Source organism: Pangasianodon hypophthalmus, chromosome 4, assembly GCF_027358585.1.
Source record: "Pangasianodon hypophthalmus isolate fPanHyp1 chromosome 4, fPanHyp1.pri, whole genome shotgun sequence".
Lineage (NCBI taxonomy): Eukaryota > Metazoa > Chordata > Actinopteri > Siluriformes > Pangasiidae > Pangasianodon > Pangasianodon hypophthalmus.
Window position 1 is genome coordinate 9,753,715 of NC_069713.1, and position 23,967 is coordinate 9,777,681.

The 23,967-nt window shown below is 36.5% G+C and overlaps 1 long non-coding RNA gene across 1 annotated transcript; it reads right to left on the reverse strand.

The window, feature by feature from the left end:
* Positions 1 to 12,569: 12,569 nt before the first annotated feature.
* LOC128318091 (uncharacterized) lies at positions 12,570 to 20,319 on the reverse strand. The gene is made up of 3 exons (XR_008301581.1): positions 20,274 to 20,319; positions 18,809 to 18,841; positions 12,570 to 12,729 (listed from the first exon to the last, which is right to left on the reverse strand). It is a non-coding gene; the product is annotated as an uncharacterized LOC128318091 (long non-coding RNA).
* Between the last annotated feature and the right edge of the window lie 3,648 nt (positions 20,320 to 23,967).

The window sequence follows — 23,967 nt, forward strand, 5'->3', positions numbered from 1 at the left end:
GACCCCTTCTGCTCTCCCGCTCTGCCTGATCCATCCTGATGCCCTACTTCTGGTTGGAGTTCTCATCACTTGGAAACCACTTGCTGATGCTGAGGATGGCCCCATATGGACAGTATTTATATTAGCAAAAAAAATTGTATTGACCTCCCCAACAGAGTATTTGGACTGATGGTATTCTTAGTCCGTGACCTAGTGAACCACTATCAGAATGTATTTATTGATAGAGACTTCAAAGCACTTCTGAGTTGCTCTTGATAAGGGCATCTGCCAACTGCCATAAATATAAATGAAAATGTACTTTTTGACTATATAGCACACAGTTATAGAAGAGCATTACTTAACATTTTACTATCCGGTGTCACCCAGACGAGGATGTGTGGGTTTACAAGAAACGAATTAACAAAGGTTTATTGAGAAATATTATTTTAAATAAAGAAGGTAAATAGGCAAATATTAAACACATTGTGGCTGTACTGCTTGAAAATGATATGAAGTAAACATTTGTAAAGTATTTCTGCATAACTCAATATGATTGAATCTCTCTCTATCTATCTATGTATATATATATATATATATATATATATATATATATATATATATATATATATATATATATATACATATAATTGATTAAAATGCAAAGCAAATCTTCAAATAATGTTTTTACTCAGTTTTTCTTCAGATTTGTCATTGCCAAAACTCTCCCACAAGCTCATCTCTGAAATAATGGTTTTAAATTAAATATGTCTCCATAGATAGAGTGCACAATTAAAGACAGTTTTCAAATTGCACAAATATTATGTGCAACAACATGTAACTTGCTTTTAGAGGCAGAAGGCAAGTGCTTATACTCAGCAATCCCAAACTCATAGTCACTGCCCAAAGCTAATAGTAGTAACAGTAGAAGCCTCATTGCTAATGAAAAGCAACAATGTGAACCAATCTGAGAAAATTTTAAAAGTTCACTGATTGGCCCACCGAAGCTCCCTCACTACCAGCATGAGCATGTTAAGCTCCAACTCTGCATACAGTCACCTGGAAAGTAGGTAATCATGCTGATCCAAATAGTTACTCATGGATAATTAGCATAACGCACTTACAACTAACATGTTTTACGCAGTAAGTGTGCTATAATGAAGTTCAAAAAAAAGGTCAAAGGCATCACCATATTTACAATTCCATATTTAACAAATGTCAAATGAGCAAATGAACATGTCCTTCAGTTTGTGTCTTTAAGTATATTTGCCCCTCACCATATATTTGTGCCTCATAGTTCTTATTATGTCATTGACGAGACCTGGTGATATAACTGCACACTCATAATAGTTTCATTGTCGAGCTATTGACAAATATTAGATTTTAGCCTCCCATCTAATATCATAAACAGCTGTCACTGAACAACAGCATTATAACAACTGATGAGGCCAAGAAACAGGCAAACTATATAGGCAAACTAATCAAAGTGCAACAGAGAACAGGTGAACACATTAGGGGAGCCAACCAATGACAAGACGGGGGCAGAGACAGGACTGGAACCAAAACAAAAACACATGTAAGACTAAAGAAGAGAAAGAAGTGCTCTCACTGAGAGGGGGGATTCATGACAACTCAACTGGAGCTTCCTGCACAACAAACCCAACACCTGTAAAAGTGGGATTCTGTGTTCACTGCCTCGAAGCATGAAAAACACCCAGTTATATTACAACTATTCAAATAAACCATGTTAACATGCTAGAGATGAAGCAATACAAAAGTCTAAGGTCTCACTGAAACTGTATGAATATTAAACTGAGTAAAGTTTAATGTTCTGTAAAGACACAAAGATGAAGAAACTCACCTGACACAGACAGTGTAACAGCATTACTCTTTTCTGTCCTCTGTGGGTCACCGTCAGTCCGCGTTCCCATGCAGGCAAATGTATCTCCATCTTTCACCTCAAAGGTGTATTTACTTTCCTTTATAGTAGAATCTTCAGCTTCATTCTTGTACCAGATAAAAGTCCACTTGTCTTCTCCTCCCTCTATTTCACAATTAAGGGTGACAGACTCTCCTCTGAATGCTTCTGTCCAACCAGACTGCACTCTGAGTGTTGCCTTTAGCACTCCTGTAAGAACCCAAAAATGAAAGATATATCTGATTTTCATGGTGTTTGACACATTAGAAATATTACTTTACATTACATTACACTGGTTTCAAAGTAAAAATGTATGTACCATTTGTCATTTTATTAATCTGAGCCACTTGTCTTAATCATATGTTAAATGAACAGACTTAGTTTAACATGCATGTAGAAGGTAAATAAAAAAATTCCACTGAATGAAATGAACAAATCATGTTTGTGTAGAGTGGATGAGTCCAATCAGCACTAAAGGTAGGGCAAGTAACAGAAATGACAGGTTAATTGAGGCATAAAACACTTGGTGATGTGCTGTTATAGGAAAATACTGAACAGGGTGGTGTGATGGGGCCCAGTGTGAAGCAGGTTTACTGTTACCATCCTAAAGTAGATTATTTTCCAATTAATTTCTGTCCTAGAGTGTTTGAACAGTTGTTCACCAGTGTCTGCTTTTTTCACACTTGAAGTTACAAAAAATGTAGAGTATGAAAACATTAATATAAGCCTGTGCTTTGTCTTGCAGCCTGCACTAATGTGTCATGCAGAGCTGAAGTTGTATAAAAAGAATTCAAATCATTCTGTGCCTCTCCTTAATTAATTTCACACTCTATATGCTATAATGATCCACGGAGCTCCATCCTGTCCTACTGATGACTGACTGACTGTCTGAGAAGTGTCTGTGTTAAAGCCTCGACACTTCCTCTGTTCTTAAACACCAATCACACTCCAGCGAGAGAGAGAGAGAGAGAGAGAGAGAGAGAGAGAGGATTCAGGTGGAAATTCATGCTTTAAACCATTATTAGGATTCATTACACATTTTCAAGTCTCAAGTCTCAAGTCTACTTTATTTATAGAGCCCTTTCCACTACAAAGTAGACCAAAGGACAAAGGACTGTACAGCAGCACAAAAATACAAGGATACTAAAACAAAAATCAACAAAACAGAAAAATAAAAATAACCTTGAAGAAAAAATTAAAAGAATTTACATCTTCCAAAAATCAACAATTAAAAGCCATAGAAAACAAATAGGTTTTCAAGCAAGATTTTTTCACCCTCAACACAATATTTTTACCACTCATAATATGCATTATGTGCATTTTAGCAATGGCATAAGAAGTATCTCTCCACATAGTCAATTACAAAGTCTAAAAACAATAAGTGTTGAAAGAGGAAGTACAGAGGCAGAGAGAGATGTTCTGTACATGAGGCGAAAAAGTCTTGGTGTTGCTGACACTAATAACAGCAACTGATCAGCATGTAAGCATCTTGGTGTGCTGTTATGTTTTTTAGCCTTAGGTTTTAGCAGATCATCAGTTTTACTGTTAGAGCTGTTAGTAAAAGGCCTGAAATGAGACACATGAATTTTAAACTTTCTCTAAGGGAGCAAATATATTGTTTCATTAAAATTAAAAAAAAAAAAACAGATTTACACAGGAACAGGGATTGAGACTCACTACTGCACTAATAAACTCTACAAGATTTCAAGCAAGGTGAGAATCATCAGGGTATAAAAAGACAAACAAATCATGGGCTAAACTTAGAACAGGTGTACACATTAGGGAACAGACCAACAATGAGCAAACTGTGGAGACCAAACCAAAAACTGAAACAAAAGCAAATGGTGAACCATAAACAAATGCACAGCAGCACTCACTGCAGGACACACACTGTGCACTGAGGGGGAATGTGTGACGCTTCCACAGAGTCCTGTTGCTGCTGAAGGTCGCAGTGGCACCGAACCTCCACTGAGTCTCAGGACTCTTCCTCAGATTTGTGTCTTGATAACTGTTAACAATTTTCAGTAGACTAGCAAGTAAAATATCCAGTTTAGGTGAACACAGCACTGTACTTAAAGCTTTTATGTTATTGGGCTTCAGTTTCTGATTAATTCTACTCACTGCCTGTGGATGGTATGGACACATTTCAAGTTATTTCCATTCTGAGCTCTCTGTGTTTAGATGCATTTGTGTCATAAGTTATAAGTTAAGATAAGATGCTGTAGAGGCTGCAATGGCATCTAACATAATCTAACTTAACTGCTATTATTGTAACGTGAAAGTCACATTTTGCTGAAGAACAAATGAGTAAACTCATCAATTAATAATGTCAATTAATCACAACATTCATGACTAGATATGAAGGAATGGGGATTTTTTAATGTACTAAACCAGATCTGAAAGTACACATATAATCTTTACTGTAGTTTTCATTTTTTAACACTTTGTGGTTTGCCTAAACATCAATAAAAGTGGGTCGTGTTGCCATCTCACAGCAAACAAACAAACAAATAAATGTAAGTCATTAAAGTAATATGAAGACAGTACACTAAGTAGAAATCTCTGCATACTCAGTAGGAGGTCTAAGTAACATTCTGTATTTCCCAGTCTACCTTAATCACCTGCTTATTTACACATTTCGTAAAAACATCATTTAATGCACATATAATCCATCAATGCCTCATTTAACCATAGTTGTGGGGTGTTTCATTCATCCATTCATGCATCCATCACATCCCTTCACTTTTCCTCTCCTGAAAATCTTCACAATGATTAAATTATAAACATCTGGACATGAATTGAACTAGCTTTATGCTTATTTTGTTACAGTTTATCTTATGTTTATATGCACATTAATAACAATTTTAGAAACTTATTTAAAAAAGAAACAACTATACAATATGTATTTGTCATTTTTCTACCTCAAGAATGTACCTGAATTTATCCTATTATATTTACACATCTAATAATGGTGTCATTATTGAAACTGTCAAGACTTCAAGACAATATAAGTAGGCAAACTAATCGAAGTGAAACACAGAACAGATGAACACACTAGGGGAACCAACCAGTGACATGACAGGGATGGTGTCAGGAGTGGAACCGAAACAAATGCACATGGCAAAACAAACAAAAACACATGAAAAACTAAACAAGAGAAAGCAGCACTCTCACTGTGAAGTGGAATTCATGACAACTCAACTTGTTGGGGCCCTATGCATACACCATAACACGAATCTACAACAGCTCCAACCAGAAAAAAAATCAATGCCGCTATAACACAAAAGAGTAACTACTTATTTTTAATTTATGATATAATAGCAACTATTCAGCCAATCTCATACATTAACTGCATCTGATTACCATTTCCTAACAGTATCCATTATTAATTATTTAAAAAACCATCACATGTTCATTACAAATATGAGATTAAATATGCCCAAAATATGGGTGTTGTATGCTGCTCACTGCTGTACAGCTAGTTTTGGAGCTACTGTTCTAATCTTTACAAAGTCTTTCCTATTGAAATATTCAGCTAATCAGTTTGTCTGTGTATGCAGTAGCTGATTAAAGTGGCTTGCATTTCATAGCTCCCAGCAAGACCCTTCTGAAATCAAGCAATGTTGGTAATGTCACTTTTTTCAGCCTGGTCACAGCCCTAATCAGGACATATTTTACTAAAACAGCATTTGTATGAGATGAAGCACACAATTCTACAGGCAGCTTATTACATGCACATTAATACACCAGGTATTATGTGGTATTGCTAGGGGCACTGCATGGGTATTTTACAAACAGAGAAGTATGCTGCTTCAGATTTTATTTGATAGCTTTGGTTTTGAAAAGCGTATACAAAATAATACAAATAATGTAAAAAACAAGGGAAGTTAACCAGTTCATATGCATATTTATATTTAATAAATAGAATCAGTTTTCTTTATAAATTGTCTAGTGTTTTCTGTGTGGTATAATTCTTATGTTCATGTAACTTCTATTAACATCCAGCCTCACAGAAAAAAAGTTCACATTCACCTTATTTGTAGTAACTTCTATACAATGCATATCAATATCAATAACACAAGCACGCAACGAATATCCATGTACAGTATATCCAAACTTTTACTCTGTGGTTACCCAATCTGCATCCCCTACTTGATTTGCACCACACTCTGCGCATGTGCTGTGCAAATTGGGCAGGGGACACAGCATAGGTAGCAATGATGCTACCCAATCTGTACCACATGTGTGAAAGGATTATGCATGTGCAAAAACATCATGTTACATGCTTGTGTGCCAGGGTTATAACAATCTGAATACAAAACCAAACCCTCAAATATGAACCTATCATAGCATAAAAGGCATAATGTTAAAAAGTCTGTTATTATGAATAATGTTGAGTATGGTGGTCTTCCATTTTGTTTCCTTGAGGAATACATTTAAGATGCTTTCCGCTATATTTAGGAGCATGGCTGTGGGTGTTCCTTTCAATGTTATACTGTGTTTTCAATGACAGGAGTATTAGTGAGGTTGGTCAGTAAGAAGAAGAGTTTGTGACCACAGTAAAGCTGCTCACCATTTCATATTTGCCCAACATTCAGGAACTATGCTTGTTAAAAAATAACATGTAATGCACATATCATATATCAGTAAAACAGATGTATATAATTCCTTTACTCAATCTTTAATATTAGAAATATTAGCCATATTAGATTGATATCCATCCCACCACCCTTCAGACCTCACAATTATTTTTAAATATTCAACATGTAACATTAACTGTGGTTTGTGAAATGCATTGTGACCCAAACACAGATGCGTAGAATGCACACACAGATTCCGTTAACAAAAGTAATCAGAGACACTGCAAGGTTTTACACAGCTGCTATTCTATTATTTACCAGCTTATTAAAAGGACATTAACTCACCTCATTCAATCAGATAGAAATTTGACTGGCCTCAATTGGGTTTCTCTATTCCAGCTGAGGTGTACACATAGACACCATCTATCCTGATTGACATATCAGTCATATTATTCATGAAATTTTAAGCTGCACATAAACACTAATGTTGGATAATACAGTCTGACTAGCAAACTTCATCATAAAGATGGCTCTTTGTAGGCCAGGGCTTCTACACCAAACTCTGTAAATGGACCTTGGAGGCACTGTTATGTAGGTAAGGAAAAGGCCTTCCTCACACTATTGCAATAAAGTCAGAAATAGATAACTCCTTAATGTCATTGTATCATAAATTAAAAGAAATATCAACATATTGTTGCCTATATAGCATAGCTCACTGGGCACTCCAGCAGGAAAGCCTACACCTACCTATACCTTTATGAAATTAACCCTTTGGAATTACTTGGATTTCTGCATTAATTACTCATAAAATGTGATCGGATCTTTACACAAGATCAAATCATAATAATACTCTTATTCAGTCTAATCTAATAACACAAAGAGCTCTTAATTGAAGTCTTTGATTAGATTTCACAACCCTGGCTGGGTAAATGATCTGAACCCCCTTTTTTATTAGTAGAACTGGTAGAACTTCTTTCAGCAGTAACAACCTCCACCAACTGTTTTCTGTAGCTGCTGAAAGGAGGATTGAGGAGGAATTTTAGACCATTCCTATAGCACTATGGTTCCTACAGCACTACGGTGAGGGTCAGTTGCATGAACAGTCCTTTTTCAGATCAGCATGTAAAATAGGTTAAGACTGAACTCTGACTGGTCATTATAAAACATAAAATTTTCTTCTTTTTAAACCAATCTCTTATTTATTTACATTTGAGTTTTGAGTCATTGTCTTGTTGCATCACACAACATTCATTAAGGTGATGGAGCACTACCCTGAAATTCCCCTGTTAAATTTCTTGATGCAATTTTAAGTTCATCATTTCCTCAATAATTGCAATCTGTCCAGGCCCTGACGCAGCAAAGCAGCTCCAAACCTTGATGCTCCCTCCACCCTGTCATAAATTACATACATTTTAAAACCAGAATGTACAAGTGTTTGTGTGTCATCAGCTTAGCTGGAATGGGTTTGTCTATTATTATGATTTGGATGAAGATCAGAGAACATGTTAAGAGTAATACGGTAATCTAGGTATATTTTAAAGGACCAGAAACTTTTTTCTGAACTGTACTTGGATGTGAGGTGGTTAAGGAGTTAAGGAGGGGAGGGTAGAGCATGGGGCATTAAGGCAACGTAACATCTGGGAAGGGGGCAGACATATGCTGGTAAATGCACAAGCCCCTTTCACAGCTTCTGACTATTTGTTAAAATATAAATACGCACTCTCCTGCTGTAATGAAACAAGGTTGAAGGTTGCAGAAATTTTTTGCATGTACCTGCATGTGACCCTTTACTGTTAATGTGGTGCACCCCGAAATGTGTCACCACATTGGTGATTATTTGTAAGAAATTGGTCATGCTTCATCTTATTAACACTTCTCCAATGTGATGATACTCGGAATAATTATCAGGTAATTATTTTAATTAGCCCTGTATTAATAATAGGTATTTGGGCAGTGGTGTAATCGCGTCCGGGTTGCCTATAGCGGGCCAATTTCCTGTCCCCCTTTAGATGCAATTTGGAGAAAGACCCGCATGCTCCTGTCGTCACTTCTCTAACAATACACTTATATTTTACAGACACGCTCTTTTTGTTATTGAGGTCGCCACACCCGGGACCCGTAACATTAACATGTTGTTTATATGTTTAGCGTGTATAGAAACAGTGTTGTATGAAAGTCTTTTATTAGTATCAATGTTATGTGGTTTATTGTAAGTAAATAGTAAATCTATTTACACAAAACAGTAACTTTTTTCTGTGCTGAACTGCATACGTATATCTTATGGTCTTGCTGTAGAAAATGATGCATTCTTTTGATACATACTGTATGATATCTTTCAAAATTACAAAAGGAAGTAGAATAATATATTGTTGTTCTATAATCTCATAAAGTTGGAATAATGCCACAAAAGTAAACCTAGCCCTAAAATAATCTGGTACTGTGTTCCAAATTGAATAACTTGAACATCTAGATATTCTATGCTGTTTAGTAATGTTTAAAATGCAGTTTGTTGGTCATTGCTTTTCATTTTTTAAGACTACTCATTCTTAATAAAAAATGAATAATTCTCAAAAGTGAGACAAATAACCAAGAGTAACATAGCGTCAGCATGATAAGATAAAACTAAGCAAAAAATGGAGAACTGCTATTATAGTAATGACTGACTGAGTAAAATTTGCCCACTATATTTACAGATATTTAAAAAACAAAATGATAGAAAACACACAGACATAACTTCTGCTGCATTATCATGACAATAATGGTGGGATACACTTCCCTTTCATAATTCCACTCTGCACTTGCAAAAAGTTCAGAATTCATACACACTCCCTCTCTAATCTCTCTCAATCTTTCAAATTCTACAGTCTCTTACACTCATTGGTTTAATTAAAAAAAAGAGTTGTCTTCATTCATTCACATTCAGGCAGGTCTCTTCTCAAGTATTTCAATGTATCTGAAAGGGAAGCCCATTTTCACAGCTTTTGAGCATTTGTTAAAGGAGATGCACAGACTTTGATTTCACTAAATCAAGACTAGTATCAAGCCCCTTCGTCCTTTCCAGGTCAACTTCCTGCAACTCCAAACCTGGAAAGGACAAAGAGGCTTGATACTAGTCTTGATTTAGTGAAATCAAAGTCTGTGCATGTCCACTTGAACTTGAGCCCTGCTTAGTTGTGCTCACACTGTCTCTTTCCTACTTTAATTAAACATGTTAAAGGCTGCAGAAGTTCTTTGCATGTACCTGTGACCTCTACAGTTTACATGTTGTAATATATCTGGGCTCTGATAATACCCACTCCTCAAATCCAGCACACTGAACCATTTGCTCCCTGACAAAATATGGAGTGAGCCTTCGATACGAGGGACAGTGTATTGGTCAGGTATTATGGTATAGTTCAAAGTTCAATGTTCAATAATCAACGCTGATTAGTCAATCAATGATGCCATAGTTCTGCAATTCCATCAGGTGATTTCGCACATCCTGCAAATCTGCAGGGGGCAATCGACGAGATCGTTCATGAAAAGGCGTTGAATCAGTAAGACTTATTTCATGCCTAGTTGGAACACTCCACATCCCATTCGTGACTAGAGAATACATCATGTCACTCCATCAATTCTCCACACATCTGCCACCTGGCTTCCTCAGGCAAAGGTGAGTTCCCAAAGTCAAACACTGCAGGTGTCACTGCACTGGGCAACCGACCTTCTGCTGGGGCAAGCGGAGGTACCATATCAACAGGGAAAATATGGGCAATTGGTGTACCATGTCTCAAATGCATGTCTTTGGCAGACATGTTCCTCACAGTAATAGTTACAATTTGTTTTGATGTTACTGAGACAGGCTGCACTTCAGGTCTCACTAGTACTCCACCTAAAACCCTGGTGTCATTTGGCTGGTCTATCAATTCATGCTTGTCTGTGATCCACAGATAACTTGGGTTTACCCTGAATCTGAAGTGACTCCCCAGGTCCCAAAATAACCGGCTTATGTTGCATGAACCACACAGGGCCATGCTTCTCGGTGTCATCAAATGAGCCGTGTGACCTCTGAATATTCCCATAGGCTTCAAGAACTACTGGATATGTGGACAAAGTATGTAAGAAGTTTTCATCCAGATTCTGTTTACAAGTCTTGAACAAACATCTCACTCTATGGGTGTTAGTCCCCACCAAGATAGCTATTCTTTGCTCTGGCCAAAAGTCTGGATAAACTAACGCAAGATTGTCAACAGTTTGAGGCACTCCTACAACATTTTCAGTGAATTTAAGCTTAATGGATAGTGTGACGGCCTGCATACCTGCCTGCTGTGTTGGTTTTGTTTATTTTTGTGTTTCAGTGGGGCGGGTCCGAGTGCGGATGGAGGACACCTGGGCCTGGAGTCTTTCCTCATTATAAAAGCTTCCCACCTTTCCCCTGTTGGGGGTGTGTGTGTGGGGAGTTTCTCTCTCCCGCGCGTCACCCTTTTATGTTACTTTTTGCCGGCATTTGCGTTCCATTACTATTTCGTTTGTTAAATAAATTTGTTATATTTTGATTAAATCCCTGCTTCCCTCTTTTTTTGTCATAATCTTTGAGCCGGCTTATGACAATAGATAACCATCATATGGATATTTGTGTGAACTCAAACCCCACATCTCAAGGTTTTCCACCGGCAACCTATTATTTTTTTTTTTTTCCTCCCGCAGAGCCTCCCCCACTCCTGACTGGGTGATTACATTCTAGTTAACCCAAACTGAAACATGTTATTGGTTAATTTAAAACATGTCAAGAATACAATCACATACAAAATTCCAGTTTTAAAGTGTGCATGAAACACATTGCAATACATTAAAACATTTTATGAACAATCATATGAAAATAAAAACAACAATATTGAGTCGGTTACATTTATATGTTCAGCATGGAATCACATAGAGAGAGACACACACTGTTACTATCACTATCAAAATTTTCTGTAGTAATAAGTGAAGCCGAGCCAGGCAAAGCCCTACAATTAGAAGAGACAAATATTTGATTCGTTTTGTCGTCATGTTGTTGTCAGTCGGCAGAGACTGTGATAATTACAGAGAGTGTGTCAAATTAAAACAACTGGCAATAGCAAATCACAGGCAGGGGGTCAGACGACATGCAAACAGAGCATCTAAGTTCAAGGCAAAAATCCAGAAACAAGAAAGAAGGTCAAAACTAGCGCTTGCTAGGATCAAAACCAGAAATAACAAACATGAATGTAAGGCTTGAGACGTCAGGTGAAAAGTCAGCACTGAACAAATACTTTGCGGTGTCAGTGCGTGTGGAACATGCTTAAGTAGTTCAAGGTGTCCATGTTTGTAGGCAGAGATGCATTGTGGGAAGTGGAGTTCAGTGCAGATTCAGGCATAGACCTGTCAGTTGTGTGGTTTATTATAAGTAAATAGTAAATCTCTTTACACAAGAGAGTGACTTTTTCCATGCTAAGCTGCAAATATCCTTTGGTATTACTGTACCAAAACAAAAGGAAGTAGAATAATGCTTTTTAATCCATCAAAATTAAGACAATCTCATGCTGCCATTTGACATACATATCATTGGTAAAATGCTATACTACATTCTGAGAAATATTTTAAAACTCAAAAAGAGCTCTATTGCATCAAGTTACGCAGAGAAAACCTTTTATTATGATAAGTTATTTTGCCTTTAGGCCATGTAGCCAGTGTTTATGAGTTGAGCTCACTGACAGCATTAGAGCTTCTAACATACTGTGTGATTATCAGAGAAATTTACAAACCCACCTTAATAACCGTTTATTCACAGAATAAAAGCATACAATTTGGTACATTCGATCAACCCTCTGGGCTATATAGTCAGCTTGCAGCCTCACAAGATAATATAACAAAACCCAATGACATACAACAACAAGAAAGGTAAGTTAAGTAAAAGCCCTTGGTTGTGTATGCATGTTTGATATGCATTTTATATGTCAGGTTAGATGTGATTTTGAGATATGTGTATGGAATCCAGCTGATCGTTCATTCTGAGTGTGCCTATATTTGAAGGTGGACATTTTTGTGTATGTGGGGTAATTAAGTGATTCACCATTAAGCTGAGTCCTCTGTCACAAAGACAAAATACATGTCTACATGTCCACACTTTTAATTGGTAATGGAATAGACAACATGTGTTAAATACACACTAACCTGCTGTAGTCTGATTAACAGCATCATTGTCCTGTGAAGGTTTTGATGACTGTGAGCCATTCGCCTCAGGTTTTAGTAACACTGTACAAAGATAACAAAAACATAAACATATGCAGTTTATTTGAACATATATGCAGTATATCTTAACATCAAAATTTCTTCACAGTCCTCATAACTTTAATCATGTAGTGCAAAAGTAGAAAACATGACATGCCTCCCAATGTAATTGTGGCTGGACCCCTGAACTCTGAGTTGAAGTTTCCAATGTGTGCTATACAGTAGTACTCCGTCTCTCCTTCATTAGAGACTATCACCCAGTAATTCTGTGAACTTTGGGCTTAATTTAGCATTTACATTCAATATTTATTACATATGTATGTATATATATATATATATATATATATATATATATATATGTGTGTGTGTGTGTGTGTTTGTGTGTGTGTGTGTGTGTGTATGTGTATTATTTGTGGGGAAAAAAAAATAGCTTAATACATAAAAAGCTTTTTTCCTTGAATAAAAGGAATAAACTTTATATGCTTATAAGTTATAACGTCACACAGTTCTATAGTCCTACCTATGAACCAAAACACACTATTATGGTGTGTCAACATATATGTAGTACACTTTCTCCAGTGACAAAAGGGTTTGTAAATGTATGCTCATAGTATATGCGCATTTACCAGCATATGTCTGCCCCCTTCCCAAATGTAATCTTACCTTAATTATGTTACCCCATGCTTCACCATCCCCTCCTTATGTCCTTGCCCACCTCATATCCCAGCATCCAAAAAACCATGGGCATTAATTTGTGCCCACTGAATCAAAGGAGAATCGAGATCGTTGATTTATGAGATCGAGGTATTGAACGTAAGGACGGATTACTGATCGGGCCTAATGGGCACAGGACCAGGAGCTCAAGGACTCAGGCCCCAATGTCAGAACCTCCATGAAAAGTTGCTCTTATTACATACCCAGAGTCATAGATCCAGAAACTGAAGAAATAGCCTACACAATAACTTTGAAGATGTCACAAGAAAATAAACCATCATTACACCTTCAACATGAGGTAGTCGTAGCTCTGTGGATGATTTGTCTAGAGCCCCCTAACTCAGTGATTCTCAACCTTTTTTCAGCTATGGATCCCTAGCATATTCTGACTGATCCTCATGAACCCCCTACAATATGTATACATTAATATGCAATATAATTATAATGTATATAATGTATAATAATATATAAGGAGTCTACATTACACATTTTCATAAAGCAACAAGAGTCAAATTTGATAATTTTTCTGTTCAATATTAGATTTGATATACTGCCTGATATTCACACTGCTGTAATATTAACAATGATATTTTTGTACATTACACATTGACATTATCACATTTAACATTTCATTTTACCCATTAATGTTAAACCTGAAATTGAAGTTTTTGCAGCCTGGAGTGAATAGAAAAACGTTCACACATTTTATTGCTAACATTACACGTAATTTGATGTACACTCTGAATTTTAACATTATAAACCTTGCGCTAATAATGACATGCTGAACATTGATCGAGGACACTCCAGAATGACCAAGCAAAGTAAGTGAGAGAGTTGTAAATGCTCATGACTAAGCATAGTCTGTGGCTGTGGCTTTTCTGAAATTTAATGGGCCTAAAAATGTATTGAAACTACACTTACTTTGAAATATTTAACAAAAATACCACATACATATTTTCAATATTTTTAGAAACAATCCCACAGACCCCCTGTAATTTATGCCATGGACCACAAGGGGTCAGCAGACCTCTGGTTGAGAAACACTGCCCTAACTCAGACAGCATGGTCCTCCAGACCAGTATACAACTGCATTGTCACTTGACCATAGAGTTGATTTTTGCGGGGTAGAGTGGGCCATTAGAGGTGCTGAGAGTGCTGCCTATTGAAGTCTTATGTACTGTGAGATATTATGCATACCTTTTCTCCTTTAAATATGTAGTGCTAGGCCTACACTGGAACAAATAATTTTCTTTTAATAGTTTATAGGGCCCCACCTTGTGCAAGTCAGGGTTTGCTCCCTGTAATTGCAGGTATAATATTGTTAAGCTAATTATCATCATCTTTTAAGAAAGGGAAGCTCGTGCTGAGCTATTTTGGCTCACTAGTTTGGTAGTGGGATTCAGGGATGGATTTAGTCTGTCTTGATTGAGGGTGCAGGCATCTTTTACAATTATGATTGCCATGAAATATATTTATATAATGAAGAACTTGAGGCTCGCTGCCATACAGTATGTTTTGTTTAAACTTTAATTTAGTTTTAATTACAGCACAACCATCCATGAGGACAGGGGGACAGTGTTCCTGTAGCTCAGTACTATCCTGTTGACATATACAGTTTGTTTGTTTGTTTGTTTGTTTATAGATTATTTTTAGTTTATTTTCAGTTCATTATTTTAGGCCATATACAGCTAAGCCAAGAATGCTAGGGGTGGTTTGTAAACCAAAGCTATGATATTTATTTATTTATTTGTTTGTTTGTTTGTTTGTTTATGACATATTTAACTTATTTATTATCCTGATTAAAGGTTTTTTTTAATGAATGCATTCCTTTTTTAATGGCTGCTGCTATGGTGAGAAATAGGATTAACGAATTCAAACCATGCGTCTTCCCCGTTTCTGTCTGAAAGCTACTAGCCAGATAGCTACACTATAAGCATAGAGATATCGAAGTTAGAGCTGATGAAGTAGCCTGCAGTATGTTTAATCCAGTAGGAAAAGAAAGTTTCCAGGATTTATAAGAAAAGGCATAATGTTTTCCTATTATTGATGTTATTTTAATCATTTAATTGGAAAGGTCATAAAGGTAATTTATGGCAACATTATTAATATGGCAAAGTCATTTGAAGGTAGATTGTGCCTTAAAATGATAATGCAAAAAAAAAAAAAGATTTTATTTTGTATAGGTATTCATCACACTGAAAGCAATTCCTGTGTATGCCACTGCTCACATCCGACGTGTTTCTGAATTGTTTTAGATACAAGTGTGACTTACATCAAATGCAGCAGACAGGCATTGATTTTAAGCAGAGTTTCAGCACATAGATGATCATGTGCTGTACAGTGATAGTTGCACACTATGGAGAGAATTCTAGTATGAAATGTTGACTAGTACATACTGAGGCCCTCTTCAACATTTTTTTTTTCTTGAGTTGTTTTTTTTTTTTTTTTAAACTGTTTACTGGGGCAGGGGTTCAGACTATGTTGTATGTCCTTAAACCTCTGCATTTTAAAAACTTAGTGTCTTTTAACCTCACCGTTTGGATGCTGGGAGGCCTTTTGTACATCCGTGCCCAGGGGCCCACTTTCTCATAATCCGTCCCTGATTGGACGAGAGGGCCTGGCTCTCAATCACCATTCTAATTCATCCCAAAGGTGTTTTAAAACCACTTTAATTTAATTTTAAATTTGACTTTAAATTTAAAACCAAATAAAGACTCCAATCAATGTTTCATCTACCATCCCATATCATAAATAAATTTAAATATATAAAGGATAAGTAAAGCACTGTCAATTAAACTAGAATCTGTAATCCCCACACTTATGAACATTGATCTCATCAAAGGGAGACACTCCACAGAAAACACACAACGATTCGTTAACTTAATGCAATGGTACAATAGTAATAACTTCCTAAATGTAACAGGGTGGTAATGGTCCCTTTATTTTGCTTCTTTCCTTGCATTGTGTGAAACTTATTTCCTGTTCAGATGAATGGCTCCAGCTAAGTATAAGGACAAGAAAAGCTGTTATTGCCTGAATTAACCTTGAGGTGTCAGTAAGTGGCGATGTGAGGTACGAGCAAAGAGACTATGCACGTGCGCGCACACACACTACTCGATGCTCAGTGAGAAGTGCAGGAGAGAAGCACACTCTCTGAATTGTTTTGGTGTATTTCATGTCATCCAGTGGTAAATATAATATTTCATGACAATATTTTGGATAAGTATCACTTGTGGATGTATGTTTTGATGTTTTATGTCAAACAAGTATCATATTGAGAGAATGATATCGAATGTAATATCCACAATGGTATGATGCAACGCCATGCAGTGCAATGTTATTTTTTATTTATTTAAATTTTTTTGCTAATGTAATGATGTGTGCATTTCATGTTCAAATGTTTTATGAGTACCTTATGCAATATCTTCAACTCTCAACTCTCAACTCAAAGATTTCAACTCTCATGGAGTGAAAGTACCGTGTTGTGCAGGAGCTCATAATTTTGTGAGTGTTATTTTATGTCTTTCAAACGATGTAAGTGGGTAATATGAAAAAGGTACTTATGTTTTATTTGTTTCATAAATTTAGTCCCACTGCCACATTCTTACACATACCAGGTTGCGAACTATATGGTTTTGCATTTTCGTATTGAGCAGTCTAATCGGAGTCATACTGTGAGATAAACATAGAATTGTTAGATAGGAAAAAGGAAATAAAAATGAATGATAATATTATCAGTTCTGTGACTATTGTTTCAGATCTGAAAGTTGTTCTTGCCAACTAAATCTAAATCCACAGTCACATAAATAAATCACCATTTAAAGCAGTGCTCTCCCAAGTAGCTGATAGTTGGTAAAATGTAAAAAAAATATATTAAAAAGAATCTGGACTAATGACTGGTAAAGTGATTTTCCATGTTATTTTCCCACAAGATTATACACACAAGTGTTTTTGTTACTTGGTGGGGACACAAGGCTAGGTAATACCTGGTGGGGACCACGCTTTTTCAAGGGTCTATAAAGTAGAGAATAATACAGGCTCTATTAGCCCCTCGAATTGAGAGCTAGAATAGCTAGAATAGTATGTCATGTCAGCACCAGACTCCATTTCCAGAACACACTGCAGTCTACAAACCTGGCTGCCACCGACTACACTTTCCAACTCACACGTCCATTGTCATGTTCACAGTCACCAGACTTCTAATCATGCACACTTGTCTCACACCCACTACTATATAAAGAACTCAAAAACACTCACTCACTGCGAAGTAATACTCAGTGTATGATTGTCTGACTTACCATGCCTTTATCTCTGTTCTAGTTATTCTGGTTTTGACTTTTTTTTTTATCTGGTTCCATGAGTTCTGTCTTTGCCTACTTTATGTTGTTTGCTGATTGCCTGAATCTCCACCTGTTTTTGACCTTGATCTTGCTTCAAGTTTTGAATTGTTTGCCTGATCTTAATAAACCTAACTGCAAATGTCTCTGCTGCCTGACACTCAAAAGAAAAAAAAGTGCTCAAAAGAAAAAAGGAACAAATAAACAGCCGTTTTGAGTCGTAACAGGCCTGCTTACCATTTCCTCATTTCACTCCTAACCCACAAGAGTGTGACAAGTATGTTATCTGCTTTGTTAACAGTGTATCAGACATGATGTTTGGGGAGGGGTGGTCACAGTGAGGACCAAGTTGGAAAAGTTAATTCACAGCATGCTAAGAGCTTTCTTTCTTTCTTTCTTCATTATGTAGGTGGGTAGCAAGGATGGGGCATACCATCTTCTAAACAGGCTATTAATAAGTCTAATTAGACTTTCAAGATGGAACAGACAAGTTGCTTGACGTATTCATGATATTCTTATATTCAAGACTTTTTAACAAGTATAGATTTATAACTAAAACATGCTATATGTCCTAATTCCTATATATTTTTTTCTTTAAGGCCAAATGGTATGGTCCATTCTAAAAAGGAATGAGGTGTTCCTATCATGATGCTAATTTACTGTACTGTAATCTACACGAGTCTTATGCAAATATGCAGATAATCCCCACCCCATAAAAACTACACACATCTTGTACACTTTTGACCACAGGAGGCATACTTCCCCACAAACCTCTGTTACACACACTTTCAACCACACGCCCCCCCCGCCCCCCAGCCCAATACTGACCCAGACCATGCATTTATATTAAAAGCTCTTAGTCTAAGGTCTCACTGAATCTATATGTGTAAAGCTGATCTAAACATTGAGTAAAGGTTAATGTAGAAAGATGAATACACTCAAATTTACAGTACATGTATTATTAGATATGATTTTACTAATTTGAGCCACTTGTCTTAATCATCTATTAAAATGAGCAGGCTGAGTTTTACATAAACAAGAACAGCAATCACCTGTTGGTATGCAGTGGATGAGTCCCGTCAGCACTAAAAATAGGGAGAGAAACAGAAGAAATGACAGATGAAGTATACAATAAAGCTTGGGGGGCTTGCTGTTGTAAGAAAACAATCCAACAATGGGGTGGTCTGATGTGGCTCAATGTGAAGTGGATTTACTTTTACCATTCCAAAGTTGATTATTTTCCAATAACAGCATATCCGGAAGTGTTTTATTCCTCTTATACCACAGCAATTTGCCAACAATTAAAATGTTTTAAATTATTAATGAACATGTCATACTTTTTACCATTTATGTTCATGTTTAATGTTGTGTGACAATCACAAGACACAAACCACAAGTTAGCTCTTGTTGTCACTAGCGTTGTAGCAACTAAAAACAGTCATTTCCTTTTCACCAGCATCCGTTTTCACACTTAAAGTTACAAAAAATATAGAGACAAAAAATGTTGTCATGTTACTGAGAAACCTCAAAGGACACTTTGTCTTAATCTACATTCCTTTCCAAATCTAGTGGAATAAAGGCTTTCCCATGATGGAAAAATTACTCACCATTACAAAGCACTGACACTCGAGACTCCATAAATATTCCATAAATGTTAAATAAATGTTCCATAAATGTTAATAATCGTCTTCTTACAGAAAACATCACCATATCAACCATTATGAAATTGTCTGTTAAATAACATGATTTTGTCCCTGTACACTTTATAAAGCAATGATAAAGTGTGACAACAGTAATATAAACCTGTACTTTGTCTTGCAACAAACACTACTGTCAGAGCTGCTGTTAGAGAAAATTAATCAACACCTTCTAACCAATCAGAACTGAGAATTCAACAGTGTGGTAGTATAAAATGAATTGTTAGTTATCACACTGTATATGCTATATAAATCTCAAATAGATTTATTCAAAGCAGCATCCATTCTGTTCTGTTATTGAACACAGTGCCATGTCTCTATGAATATAAACATCTTATATTTAGAAACTGAGTCAATTGATTTCCTGTCTGCTTGGCACAGTCTCCTGCCAGACGCTAGGTTTTATAGTATATCTACAAGAGCAACATTCTACACTTTACAAACATTAGAGTACAGAAAATATCACCAAAATATTGAATAAACTATAAAATGTAAAATCTTAAATAAAAACTGACTTCCAATAGATAACTGCAGTTAAAATCATGAACTCAGCTTTAATGTTCTGGACATATGTGAGACACCAGCATGCAATTGCAGATTTAATACAGTGACTATTTAATATTTTACTCAGAAAATAAATTGGGTGGAATTTAAACATACCACAAAAAGCAGAATTCACTGTTTACTCTAAATTCAGCATCAAATCAGAACTACAGACAAATGAAATAATCACACAGACACAGGACTCTCAGGCTGTTAATTAGAAACTTAATTCAGCACCCCTCACTGCCATGAAGACATACAGAGAACATTTACTCACAGAGCATCACATGGAGTGGACGGAGCTCCATCCTGTCCTACTGATGACTGACTGACTGAATGAGCAGTGTCTGTGTTAAAGCCTGAAGACTTCCTGTGTTTCTAAAGACCAATCACACTTGTGTGTGTGTGTGAGAGAGAGAGAGAGAGAGAGAGAGAGAGGTAATGCAGATGGAAGTTCATACATTACTTATATTATAGTTACATACATTATTAAGATTCACTACAAGCAGCAAAAATGTTTTCACCACTCATAGTGTGCATTATGTGCATTATAGTAGTGATGTAAAAAGTTTCTCCCCACATGGCTGAATATACAATGGATATAAAAAGTCTACACACCCCTGTTAAAATTGAATAAAAAAAAAAAAACATAAATCATGACATTTTTTTTCAACCTTTAATATGATATAGCAACCAAGAGTGCACACTCATACAATTGGGCATATGACTGTGCTCAGAATGAACCAATCACATTCAAACTCATGTTGAAAAGTAATTATTATACACCTGTCATCAATGAAGTGATTCTGATTAACCCCAAATAAAGATCAGCTGTTTATGGTGAATTTTCTTAACAGGTTCTTGGTTTCATCTGATTGCTGAAGCCATGGTCCACAAAGAGCTTACAAACCATGTATGGGATCTCATGGTTAAAAGGTCTATCAGGAGAGGGGTACAAAAGAATTTCCACAACATTAGATGTACCATGGAACACTGTGAAGGCCATCATCAACAGGTGGAGACAATGGGGCACCACAGTGACATTTGTAACAGGACATCCTTCCAAAATTGTTGAAAGAACAAGATGAAAACTTATCAGGGAGGCTACAAAGAGACCTACAGCAACATTAAAGGAGCTGCAGGAATATCTGGCAAGTACTGGTCACTCCATGTATGCGACAACAATTTCTTTTATTCTACACATATCTGGGCTATAGAGTAGGATAGCTAGACAGAAGCCCTTTCTCATGAAGAAAAAAAAAAAAAACATCCAAGCCTGCCTAAATCACCCCAAATCATGTGGCAAAATGTGTTATGGTCAGATGAGAAAGACCAAGGTAGAAATTTTTGGACATAATTATAAAAAAAGGAAGCTTATCACCCAAAGAACACTATACCCACAGTGAAGCATGGTGGTAGCAGCATCATGCTATGGGGCTGCTTCTCTTCAGCTGATACTGACGCTCTAGTCAAGATAGATGGAATCATGGATAGTTCTATTTTGGCACAAAACCTGCAGGACTCTGTTAGACAGCTGAGGATGAAAAAAAAATCACCTTCCATTATGATATTGACTCAAAGCACAAATCCAAGTCAACAAAGTACAAGCTTCAGAAGAAGAAGCTCAGTGTTTTGGAATGGCCCACTCAGAGCCCAGATCTAAATCCTATCGAAAACCTGAGGAATAACTTGAAGAGGGCTGTGCACAGGAGATCCGCTTGCAATTTGATAGATCTGGAGCATTTTTTGCACGGGAGAGTGGAATAAAATTGACAGATCAAGATGTGCTAAGTTGGTAGACTCTTACCCAAAAACACTGAGTGCTGTATTACAAGTAAAAGGTGCTTTAACCAAGTATTAGTAAAGGGATGTGCACATTTTAGCAACCAGAATATGTTTTTCTTTCCCGTTAGAACCCCCACCCCCAATTAAAAAAAAAAACAAAAACCTTGTTTTTCACTTGAATTTTGTTGGTTTCTATATCACATTAAAGTTGGGAAAAGATCTAACATGATTTATCTTGGTTTCATTTTTAGTATCACAAAACCCTGCAGTTTTAACAGGACTGTAAATTCTTTTGATGTCCTCTGTAGTGGGAGTCTTAAAACCATATGTTTCAAAGAGGACGTGCAGAGAGTCAGATAGAGAAAGAGAGAGCTGTTGTGGTTTCTGTATGTGGTGGTAAAAAGTCACCAATAATAGCAATGACCAGCATGTAAGCAGTCAGTGAACGTGGTGTGCTTTTTTTTTCCCTTTAGGTGTGAACAGTTCATCATTTTTACTGTTAGAGCTGTTGCACAGCTCATCCACCCTGTATTAACCATGCAATAACGCAACATTTTTTACATTCCTTCACAATGTATTTTTTTTTTTCATATATATTCTTTTTCTTATGGACAAATTCTACTGACAGTCACTTTATTAATCACCTGGACTACAGTTACTTTACTTTTGTTGCTACTTAGAATTTTATTTTTATCATTTATTTTTATCATATTTTATTTTTATTTACTTACTGTAATGGGTACTACCATCTGTGCATTTTCTGTGTCCTTGCATTTTTGTTGTTTATTGTACTGCTGCAACGAAACAATTTTCCTCAGGGATAAAGACAAAAAAATAATGTGAGAAGCTGTAATGTGCAAAGCTGATGAGAGAGGACACAAGTGAGTAAACTCAGCATGCTCTTTACTAAGGGCAAACCAATCATCTTCATCATATTTCCAAGCAGAGGTGAAAGTTCAGGAAGGCAATATGAAAGTAGGCAGATCCATAATCCAAATGAAAAGTGTGGATTTACACAGGAACATGGAAATATGGCTCCAGAAACAGAAACAAATGCACAGCAGCACTCACTGCAGGACACACACTGCTGTGCACTGAGGGGGAATGTGTGACGGTTCCACAGATTCCTGTTGCTGCTGAAGGTCGCAGTGGCACTGAACCTCCAATGAGTCTCAGGATTTTTTTGTTTTTGTGTTCTAATTACTTTAAATTTTAATAGACTAGCAAATATAATATAATGGCAAATAAAATAGCACTGTACTTAAAGTTTTTATGTTATTGGGCTTCAGTTTCTGTTTAAATCTACTGTTACGACGCAGTCTAGGGTTGGGTCATACAGTGTTAGTAGCACAGGGTTGTGTTAGCTGGAGGGCAGTATGAGGTGTTGTTGGGAACACACACAAAGGACACACCAGATATATACAAAACGTGGAATATTATGCAAGATATATACAAGTGCTGTACAAGCAACAACCGGGTGGAGCTTCAGGGTGGAATAGTTAGTTAGTGTAGTTGAGATCAAAATGAAGGCCGAGTTCAAAGATGGGTGTAGTCCGAGTACTCGTCGAGTACTCATGGGTCGTAACATGTACGTAAACATGCCATACACACTGATTGTGTGATGTGTGATTTTGACTTCTGATTCCAATTCTGATTTTGCACCGTGGCTGGTGTGATCCCATCGCAAGATGGTCTCGAGTTGAAATATTTGAAATTTACTTGGCACATGTTGACTATATTACTTTATAGTACACGGACCATATTGCATCAGTAACAGCTGTGTATATCACAGATAGAGAACACAGAACTGCATGAAAAAGTAATACATCATACATGGAAAAGACATGGGAAGTACCAAACAGACAATAAATACTACTAATCCGGTCACAAAACTGTCGAAAAATAATACACATAAGGATAAATCAAACGAATATACAAAATGAAAAAAAAAAAAAAAACAGAGCAGACGCCATTAGCACATGGTGTGCACAACTACCTGTAAAACACATAAAACTCTGCTACACACCGCTTTACCCTCCTTAACACAATAATACAGAGTAAAGTTATCTTAAACACATTTCTAGACAAATACAACTGACTTTAGACAAAAATAAAACAATGTCTCCCGACATTTTTTTTTTTGACCGATTGACCAGAGACATTTTCACCTACCATCCTTCTCAACA